Raw genomic sequence first — 9,929 nt, forward strand, 5'->3', positions numbered from 1 at the left:
GTACCCTGCTAATGATCATGAATTAATTAATGATTTATGTTTAATCATAATGAATTGTTCCCTCGCCTTCGAACAGAATCACAGCTGAAACTTGACCCCTGTTCCTTCCTGTGCCAATGTTTCATGTTTTTAATGTTTTAATTTGGGCTGTCAAAATAACCAAGGTAATTCATTTATAGAATGAATTTTATTTAAACAAAAAAAAGTTAACGCAATCCACACACTGATTCAAAACGAGACGGAAAGACAACCTGTGAGTGGCCCCTAACAGCCCTAGTTTAAATGTGTTGATGTTGCAATGGTTTTAATGTTTTGACATTTTAGTGTGGTTTTCTTTGGGTGTGACTCTGGGATCGAGGCATTAGGAGGATTTGCACATGTCATTGAAGGTAGTTCTCTCACTAATTAACCAAAGAGTATCTTTGTTTTTTTGTTGTTTTTCATTCCAAGGGCCAACTAGTTTGACATACTGTACATTCAACCATATAAAACTGGCCTTATTCAATAACTGAGTGTGTACAAATGGAACACTCAGTGTTGAACCAGCAATCTAGTATCATGTTAGTTTTTGTTCTTCTTTAACCATTAAAAAGAAAACTTTCCAAACATTGTCAATGTACAAGCCTATTGGGAGCTTGTAGACCAAATTGTTTTGGAATGTCTTGGAAAACACTTGCCTATTATGGCATGCCCAAATAACATTGCCCGGTTTCCCAAAGGAGACATGGTGTAAGAGGTATGGTGTTGCACATGCTCAGATGCCCTCTAGGCCGCACACAGAAGCCTGTGAACATGGACATTTTGTGCATAGATGTGCCACGCAATGGTAGGCCTCAGGCCTGAGGCCTGGTATGGTAGGCCTCAGGTCTACCATTCTGAAATGTAATTTAATAATATTTGGACAGCTGACTGTGTGTGTGTGTGTGTGTGTGTGTGTGTGTGTGTGTGTGTGTGTGTGTGTGTGTGTGTGTGTGTGTGTGTGTGTGTGTGTGTGTGTGTGTGTGTGTGTGTGTGTGTGTGTGTGTGTGTGTGTGTGTGTGTGTGTGTGTGTGTGTGTGTGTGTGTGTGTGTGTGTGTGTGTGTGTGTGTGTGTGTGTGTGTGTGTGTGTGGGTGGAGAGAGAGAGAGACTACTGTCAGCAGTCCACGTATTAGTATTAGGCCTACCATTGTGTGGCACATCTATGCACGGAATGTCTGTTCACAGGCTTCTGTGTGCGGCCTAGAGGGCATCTGAGCATGTGCCACGCCATACCTCTTACACCATGTGTCCTTTGGGAAACCGGGCCAATGTCAGGGTGAAAGTGGTTAATTATGTACATTGTAGATACAAAACCATTTTCAGTTCTTAGTTGATTAGTGAGCAGAACTCATTCCATGTTTATTATAAACGTAATCGGCCGTCTTGTGGATGACGTGCATGTAATCCAGTTATTGATTATTGTTGACTAAACGATGTGATTTGTACTCGTACAGGCCAGTATGCACATAATGAACTGTGTATTATATGCATCAGTGATTGTATTTGTAATGATGTGAAGTATATTGTAGAAGATTGAGTAAGATTGTTCTGGTCGCATCATTCTTGAATGTCATAATGTGAAGTTAATATGAAGTGAATGTAAAAATAAATATAGATTTGTTTTCTTGCATCTTGCATGCACTTTTGTATTTGCCTTGTAATCTCCACCGGGCCGAAGGCCTTAGATTACAGTATGTTTTCACAGTTTATGTTTTTTTAAATAATTGTATTAATAATCAAAATCTACAAAGTAACTAAAGTTTTCAAATAAATGTAGTGGAGTAAAAGTACAATATTTGCCTCTGAAATGTAGTGAAGTAGAAGTGAAAGTATTAGAAATGGGAAATACTCAAGTAGTTACTAGGGATGACCCGATACACTTTTTTCGTTTCTGATCCGATCCAGATACCACAATTTCTGTGTTAGCCAATACCGATACCAGAGAATATTTATAATAAAAAATCTTATTTTGAAGTCCACCGACTACGACCGGGAATAGTGTTTATAGCTATCTATATCTTGTGTTGTGTTTATAGCAGACTCCTCACTCAAATGTGCACTTGCAGTTTGGGCAACTCAAATGCAAACTACACATGCCTCAACATTTAATTTACCTGCCATAGATGGTGTCAACCCCTTACCCCTGTGTCGGATTGGTGGTTAGACTGGCATATTTACCGATATGACCAAATATATTTTCCGATACGGATACAGTATCGGGACATCTAATGAAATCACACCTGTGTGAAGTGAGTGGTGCAACTCCATGTGGGGGGTCCCCGGGGGATTCCAGACCAACAGGATCATGGCCAGGGTGCCGGCCCGGTTCCGGCGAGCTGCCCCACGCCCGAAACGGTAGAGAAATGACAGTTACCGTGTGGGGGTCCCTCTACTGTACTGTCACTGTACTGTACTGGCACACCCAAAATCATACAGTTAATATGTGCGTGTGTGTTTGAGTGTGTGTGTTACTGTTAGGTTGCGCACAGGTGTTGGAAAAAAAAACATGCTATACCCAGGCAGGCACCCACACACATAGCTCCGTAAGGAGTGGTTGCAACACTAAAGAAATTTGAGGTAGGTAGCAAGTAGCTCAGTGAGTTAGCACACTGTTACATGATCTGGAGGTATGGGTTCAAACCCCACTCAAGTCTTTACTTTCAAGACCGATTTCTAGAAGTACAACTTCAAAACTAAAAAAGTAGCATGAATTGACTGGTACCAATGGCACAGTGGGCTAGTCAAACGGGACACCACAGGATACCTTGACGTTTCAATCAACGTGTTAGGTTTGTAAATAAACCATCGATCAAATAATCACACTACTAATGCTCACACGCATTAGTAGTGTGATTATTTGATGTGCCAAAATCTGCCATTGACCGCCATTATACATTTGAAAGCACTATATTTCTAAAACTGAAACATTTCAAAGATTCCTTTTCAGGCAAACATGTCCACCGTAAGATGAACCTAAATAGGTTTGAATGGGGTTTCTAGGTGTAAGAAAGTTTGTGCTATTGCCATTGAGAATGCATTGGGCGTTTAAGTTAAATAACTCAGAAACTACAAAACATTTCAAAGTAAAAAGTTCCAGCATGTGTGCCCACAGTAAGCTGAATTATAAAAAGTGTGAATGGAGTTTCTAGGTGGAAGTGACTTTTTGACGTGCCATAGAGCTGCCATTGAGCCCCATTATAAATGTCTCAAATTTGAAAGCACTATAATTCTAAAACTATGAAACATTTCAAAGATTCCTTTTCAGGCAAACATGTCCACCGTAAGATGAACCTAAATAGGTTTGAATGGGGTTTCTAGGTGTAAGAATGTAGGACTAGTAGCATGCCAAAGTTTGTGCTTTTGCCATTGAGAATGCATTGGGTGTTTAAGTTAAATAACTCAGAAACTACAAAACATTTCAAAGTAAAAAGTTCCAGCATGTGTGCCCACAGTAAGCTGAATTATAAAAAGTGTGAATGGAGTTTCTAGGTGAAAGTGACTCTTTGACGTGCCATAGAGCTGCCATTGAGCCCCACTATAAATGTCCCAAATTTAAAAGCACTATATTTCTAAAACGATGAAACATTTCAAAGATTCCTTTTCAGGCAAACATGTCCACCGTAAGATGAACCTAAATAGGTTTGAATGGGGTTTCTAGGTGTAAGTATGTAGGACTAGTAGCATGCCAAAGTTTGTGCTATTGCCATTGGGAATGCATTGGGCGTTTAACTTAAATAACTCAGAAACTACAAAACATTTCAAAGTAAAAAGTTCCAGCATGTGTCTCCACAGAAAGCTGAATTATAAAAAGTGTGAATGGAGTTTCTAGGTGAATGAATTTTTGACGTGCCACTATCTGCCATTGTAAATTTCTCAAATTGAAAGCACTATATTTCTAAAACTATGAAACCTTTCAAAGATTCCTTTTCAGGCAAACATGTCCACCGTAAGATGAACCTAAATATGTTTGAATGGGGATTCTAGGTGTAAGTATGTAGGACTAGTAGCATGCCAAAGTTATAATTGTTTTCGGACGGCATACTATAGCATGTCGTTTTTCGTGATTTTGGACTATTTGAAAAAAAGATGAAAATCATGAAAAAACGACATACTATAGTTCATGGCTTCGGACGGCATACTATAGCATGTCGTTTTTCATGATTTTGGAGGATTTGAAAAAAATATGAAAATCATGAAAAAACGACATACTATAGTCCATGGTTTGGGACGGCATAATATATTTTGTCATATTTTCGGGACACTATGTCAGAGCCAGGACTTGAACCTGCAGCCTCCTGATTCCCAGGCAGGCTCTGTACCCAGTGAGCCACTGTGCATGCTGTTCTTAAAAGGCCGAATAGATAATGAGAGAAGAGCCAGAGACTTGTTTCCATTGTGGTTCATAAACATTCCAACGTCTAGAGATAAACAGCAAAATTATTTTATTTTTTGTATTTTATTTTTGTATCAATGTTGTACTCAACGGGAACAGCAGACTGTGTTGTGGCAGATAGCAAGAAGATCAGTGAATTAGCACACTGGCTGCATGATCTGGAGATTGTGGGTTCAAACCCCACTCAAATCTTTACTTGCCAAAATCTGCCATTGACCCCCATTCTGAATTTCTCAAATGTAAAAGCACTATATTTCTAAAACGATGAAACATTTCAAAGATTCCTTTTCAGGCAAACATGTCCACCGTAAGATGAACCTAAATAGGTTTGAATGGGGTTTCTAGGTGTAAGTATGTAGGACTAGTAGCATGCCAAAGTTTGTGCTATTGCCATTGGGAATGCATTGGGCGTTTAACTTAAATAACTCAGAAACTACAAAACATTTCAAAGTAAAAAGTTCCAGCATGTGTCTCCACAGAAAGCTGAATTATAAAAATTGTGAATTGAGTTTCTAGGTGAATGAATTTTTGACGTGCCACTATCTGCCATTGTAAATTTCTCAAATTGAAAGCACTATATTTCTAAAACTATGAAACATTTCAAAGATTCCTTTTCAGGCAAACATGTCCACCGTAAGATGAACCTAAATAGGTTTGAATGGGGATTCTAGGTGTAAGTATGTAGGACTAGTAGCATGCCAAAGTTATAATTTTTTTCGGACGGCATACTATAGCATGTCGTTTTTCGTGATTTTGGACTATTTGAAAAAAAGATGAAAATCATGAAAAAACGACATACTATAGTTCATGGCTTCGGACGGCATACTATAGCATGTCGTTTTTTATGATTTTGGAGGATTTGAAAAAAAGATGAAAATCATGAAAAAACGACATACTATAGTCCATGGTTTGGGACGGCATAATATATTTTGTCATATTTTCATGATTTTGGGACACTATGTCAGAGCCAGGACTTGAACGGTCAGGGGACCTTAGTATAATTGCCTTATTTGAATCTGAATCCAACATATCAAAAACATATTTGTGATTTTTGTTCGTTTAATTTGATTCCAGCAAACAGAAATTTGCTAGTTTTTCCTTTTTTTGTTCAGAATTGAAAAATGGGAAAACGCTAAACGAAAAATCACAAAAACTGGTCAAGGGACCTTAGTATAAGTATGTTTGTTCAATTTAATCCAGCAAAAATCAAATTTCTATTTTTTTCCTTTTTTTGTTCAGATTTGAAAAATGTGAAAACTCGAAGCCAAAACCCAGCTTTTAAAAGCTGCCTCAAAGTTGAGTTTTCAGGAGAAAAAAAAGCACGCAAAAAAAAGCTGTTCATTCCAAGCTTCAAAACTAAAAAGCTGGTATACATAGAGATAACATGGGAGCACGAAGCAAGAAGCTGCTTGATTATGCCTTTGGTTTTTTTGCACTACTGATTGTTACCCGTTTCCTTTCTTGTCAGTTAAAATTATCATTCATCATCACTTCCATCTTGTCCATCACCTAACCCTAACCCTAACGCTAACCCTAGTTGTCTGGTACCAGATTGGTTACCATATGGTACCAGAACAAAACCAACAAAAAAGCAGTTGAATTGTCTGGAACCAGTGGTGCAGTGTCTTAGGACACTGCCACATGATCGGGAGATGGTGAGTTCAAACCCCACTCAAGTCATTACTTTCAAGGCCGATTTCAGAAGAAGAAAACCAACGACCTATCAACCAACACATTCAAAGGCATATCAATCCCATTAATCCTTTTTCTTATCAAGTTGAAGGCATCCCGGATTTTGTTGAGGGTGGGTTGGGTGTTTCACGGTTTCTCATCAACTCCATGTTAAATCACCCAATTACCCGCCAACGGACACTATCCCTAACCCTAACCCTAGTTGTCTTTTACCAGATTGGTTACCATATGGTACCAGAACAAAACAAACAAGAAAGCAGTGTGAATGGTCTGGAACCAGTGGTGCAGTGTGTTAGAACACTCCCACATTATCAGGAGCTGGTGAGTTCAAACCCCACTCAAGTCTTTACTTTCAAGACCGATTTCAGAAGAAGAAAACCAACAAAAAAGTATTGTGAATTGTCTGGAACCAGTGGCGCAGTGTGTTAGGACCCTGCCACATGATCGAGAGATGGTGAGTTCAAACCCCACTGAAGTCTTTACTTTCAAGACCGATTTCAGAAGAAGAAAACCAACAAAAAAGCAGTTGATTTGTCTGGAACCAGTGGTGCAGTGTGTTAGGACGCTGCCACATGATAGGGAGATGGGGAGTTCAAACCCCACTCAAGTCTTTACTTTCAAGACCGATTTCAGAAGAAGAAAACCAACAAAAAAGCAGTTGAATTATCTGGAACCAGTGGCGCAGTGTGTTAGGACGCTGCCACATGATCTGGAGATGGTGAGTTCAAACCCCACTCACGTCTTTACTTTAGGGGCCGATTTCAGAAGAAGAAAACCAACAAAAAAGCAGTCTGAATTGTCTGGAACCAGTGGCGCAGTGTGTTAGAAAGCTCCGACATGACCTGGAGATGATGAGTTCAAACCCCACTCAAGTCTTTACTTTCAAGACCGATTTCAGAAGAAGAAAACCAACAAAAAAGCAGTTGAGTTGTCTGGAACCAGTGGCACAGTGTGTTAGGACGCTGCCACATGATCGGGAGATGTTGAGTTCAAACCCCACTCAAGTCTTTACTTTCAAGACCGATTTCAGAAGAAGAAAACCAACGACATATCAACCAACACATTCAAAGGCATATCAATCCCATTAATCCATTTTCTTATCAAGTTGAAGGCATCCCGGATTTCTTTGAGGGTGGGTTGGGTGTTTCACGGTTTCTCATCAACTCCATGTTAAATCACACAATTACCCCCCAACGGACACTAGCCCTAACCCTAACCCTAACCCTAACCCTAACCCTAGTTGTCTGTTACCAGATTGGTTACCATATGGTACCAGAACAAAACAAACAAGAAAGCAGTGTGAATTGTCTGGAACCAGTGGCGCAGTGTGTTAGAACGCTCCGACATGACCTGGAGATGATGAGTTCAAACCTCACTCAAGTCTTTACTTTCAAGACCGATTTCAGAAGAAGAAAACCAACAAAAAAGCAGTTGAATTGTCTGGAACCAGTGGCGCAGTGTGTTAGGACGCTGCCACATGATCGGGAGATGGTGAGTTCAAACCCTACTCAAGTCTTTACTTTCAAGACCGATTTCAGAAGAAGAAAACCAACAAAAAAGCAGAGTGAATTGTCTCGACCCAGTGGCACAGTGTGTTAGCACGCTGCCACAAGATTGGGAGATGGTGAGTTCAAACCCCACTCAAGTCTTTACTTTCAAGACCGATTTCAGAAGAAGAAAACCAACAAAAAAGCAGTGTGAATTGTCTGGACCCAGTAGCTCAGTGTGTTAGGACCCTGCCACATGATCGGGAGATGGTGAGTTCAAACCCCACTGAAGTCTTTACTTTCAAGACCGATTTCAGAAGAAGAAAACCAACAAAAAAGCAGTTGATTTGTCTGGAACCAGTGGTGCAGTGTGTTAGGACGCTGCCACATGATAGGGAGATGGGGAGTTCAAACCCCACTCAAGTCTTTACTTTCAAGACCGATTTCAGAAGAAGAAAACCAACAAAAAAGCAGTTGAATTATCTGGAACCAGTGGCGCAGTGTGTTAGGACGCTGCCACATGATCGGGAGATGGTGAGTTCAAACCCCACTCACGTCTTTACTTTAGGGGCCGATTTCAGAAGAAGAAAACCAACAAAAAAGCAGTCTGAATTGTCTGGAACCAGTGGCGCAGTGTGTTAGAACGCTCCGACATGACCTGGAGATGATGAGTTCAAACCCCACTCAAGTCTTTACTTTCAAGACCGATTTCAGAAGAAGAAAACCAACAAAAAAGCAGTTGAGTTGTCTGGAACCAGTGGCACAGTGTGTTAGGACGCTGCCACATGATCGGGAGATGTTGAGTTCAAACCCCACTCAAGTCTTTACTTTCAAGATCGATTTCAGAAGAAGAAAACCAACGACATATCAACCAACACATTCAAAGGCATATCAATCCCATTAATCCATTTTCTTATCAAGTTGAAGGCATCCCGGATTTCTTTGAGGGTGGGTTGGGTGTTTCACGGTTTCTCATCAACTCCATGTTAAATCACACAATTACCCCCCAACGGACACTAGCCCTAACCCTAACCCTAACCCTAACCCTAACCCTAACCCTAACCCTAACCCTAACCCTAGTTGTCTGTTACCAGATTGGTTACCATATGGTACCAGAACAAAACAAACAAGAAAGCAGTGTGAATTGTCTGGAACCAGTGGCGCAGAGTGTTAGAACGCTGCCCCATGATCGGGAGATGGTGAGTTCAAACCCCACTCAAGTCTTTACTTTAGGGGCCGATTTCAGAAGAAGAAAACCAACAAAAAAGCAGTGTGAATTGTCTGGAACCAGTGGCGCAGTGTGTTAGAACGCTCCGACATGACCTGGAGATGATGAGTTCAAACCTCACTCAAGTCTTTACTTTCAAGACCGATTTCAGAAGAAGAAAACCAACAAAAAAGCAGTTGAATTGTCTGGAACCAGTGGCGCAGTGTGTTAGGACGCTGCCACATGATCGGGAGATGGTGAGTTCAAACCCTACTCAAGTCTTTACTTTCAAGACCGATTTCAGAAGAAGAAAACCAACAAAAAAGCAGAGTGAATTGTCTCGACCCAGTGGCACAGTGTGTTAGGACGCTGCCACAAGATTGGGAGCTGGTGAGTTCAAACCCCACTCAAGTCTTTACTTTCAAGACCGATTTCAGAAGAAGAAAACCAACAAAAAAGCAGTGTGAATTGTCTGTACCCAGTAGCTCAGTGTGTTAGGACGCTGCCACATGATCAGGAGATGGTGGGTTCAAACCTCACTCAAGTTCAAACAAAAAAATAAAGTTCCAGGGTGCAATCCCACCCTAGTATTTACTGTGACACTTTGCTTTCCACACTCACATCAAGTAGCACAGAAAAGCTGTGTTGTAGTAACCATCAGTTAGCTCAGTGTGATGAGAGGCTGTCCTTGGGAGCCACAGGTCCAGGGTTCAAATCCCACATTAGTCATAATTGTGACACTTTGCTTTGCACACTGATTTCCAGAAGGACAACTTTAAAGCAGCCCAGAAATTCACCCTGATTGTGTGCCGTTAAGTGGCCCAGCGGATAAGTCAGATGATATCCGTAGTATACCTAGTAGAAGTGTGCCGTTTCAAACCCGACATACTCCTAGTAGGCAGTGATGGTTCAAATCACTGACACCTAGAGTAGGAGTGGCCCAGTGGATAAATCAGATAATATCCGTAGAATACCTAGTAGAAGTATGCCGGCCGACATACTCCTAGTAGGATGGTGCTAGTTCAAATCACCAACACCTACAGTAAGTAGGAGTGTGTGCAGTTAAGTGGCCTGGTGGATAAATCAGATAATATCCATAGAATACCTAGTAGAAGTCTGACGGTTAAAAC

This window comes from Electrona antarctica (genome assembly GCF_951216825.1).
Source record: "Electrona antarctica genome assembly, chromosome: 15".
In the NCBI taxonomy this organism is placed as follows: domain Eukaryota; kingdom Metazoa; phylum Chordata; class Actinopteri; order Myctophiformes; family Myctophidae; genus Electrona; species Electrona antarctica.